Source organism: Mandrillus leucophaeus, unplaced genomic scaffold, assembly GCF_000951045.1.
Source record: "Mandrillus leucophaeus isolate KB7577 unplaced genomic scaffold, Mleu.le_1.0 Scaffold1417, whole genome shotgun sequence".
NCBI classification, from domain to species: Eukaryota; Metazoa; Chordata; class Mammalia; order Primates; family Cercopithecidae; genus Mandrillus; species Mandrillus leucophaeus.
Window position 1 is genome coordinate 110347 of NW_012101385.1, and position 1706 is coordinate 112052.

Below are 1706 nucleotides of genomic sequence, written 5' to 3' on the forward strand. Positions count from 1 at the left end.
TCTATTTTGGGGATCTGGAGCATTTTTCTATATGAACATGGATGAATACTCTATGCAATAATACAGTATATCAAGTTTATTTCATCTTTTAATGGCATCATTAGCAAGTCAAATTCTTGCAAATGCTTTTTCACATTCTTAGCTATGGTGACTAAATCTGGATTATTTTACTATAGCAGTCAATGTAGCATTATAGATGCACAAACATACTCAAAGATCACACTGAATATTTTTATACCTTAAGAAATTTGCCTTTCTATGATATTTTTTCTCTAATGCAGAGCCAAAAAATGTATAGTAACAAAAAATTTTACCCAACACAGGAATAGTATTGTGAAATTAGAATGCTAACAATATGAATATAAATATTTCATTTAGAGACACATTTTTGAAGATATTTATTTAATATCATCATACTATTATTTATGGTAAATTCATGAATTTCTGACACTTTCAAATGTGTATCACAAATAATTAAATTGGAAATAAGAGAAAAGGTGTGTATCAATCATAAATATTCAAATTTTGTTGTTTCAAACTCATATTAACACTAAGATGGTGGATTTATAGTTCTTTCTTATCTCTTCTTTTGTTTTAATTAATTTAAGTAATGTTTTGGTACAGGTGTGGTGGTTCACACCTGTAATCCCAGCATTTTGGGTGGCTGAGCCAGGTCAACTGCCTGAGCACAGGAGTTCAAGACCTGCCTGGGCAACGTGGCAAAACCATGTCTCTACAAAAGAAAACTAGAAAAAATTAGCAGGGAGTAGTGGTGAATGCCTGTTGCCCTAGCTACTCTGGAGGCTGAGATGGCAGAATGACTTGATCCAAGGTGGCAGAGGTTGCATTTAGCTGAGATTGTATTTCTGCACTCCAGCCTGGACAATACAGCGAGACCCTGTCTCAAAATTAAGAAAGAAGAGTTTTAAATTTTAACTTGGATTTCTTAGTACCATAATGCTCTATGCTCCTTTATGGTATCTATGAGATACCATATCTGATTACAATGCTATCTATGAGAATTTGCTGTATCACCCTAATTTTGTACTTAGAAATGTACTTTATGTTTCTCCACTTTTAAACTTTTTTTTAATATATACTTTAACTTCTAGGGTACATGTGCACAATGTGCAGGTTTGTTACATATGTATACATATGCCATGTTGGTGTGCTGCACCCATTAACTCATCATTTCCATTAGATATATCTCCTAATGCTATCCCTCCCGCTTCCCCCCACCCCACAATAGGCCCCAGTGTGTGATGTTCCCCTTCCTGTGTCCAAGTGATCTCATTGTTCAATTCCCACCTATCAGTGAGAACATGTGGTGTTTGGTTTTCTGTTCTTGTGATAGTTTGCTGAGAATAATGGCTTCCAGCTGCATCCATGTCCCTGCAAAGGACATGAACTCATCCTTTTTTATGGCTGCAGAGTATTCCATGGTGTATATGTGTCACATTTTCTTAATCCAGTCTGTCACTGATGGACATTTGAGTTGATTCCAAGTCTTTGCTATTGTGAATAGTGCTGCAATAAACATACGTGTTCATGTGCCTTTATAGCAGCATGATTTATAATCCTTTGGATATATACCCAGTAATGGGATGGCTTGGTCAAATGGTATTTCTAGTTCTAGATCCTTGAGGAATCGCCACACTGTTTTCCACAATGGTTGAACTAGTTTACAGTCCCACTAACAGTGTAAA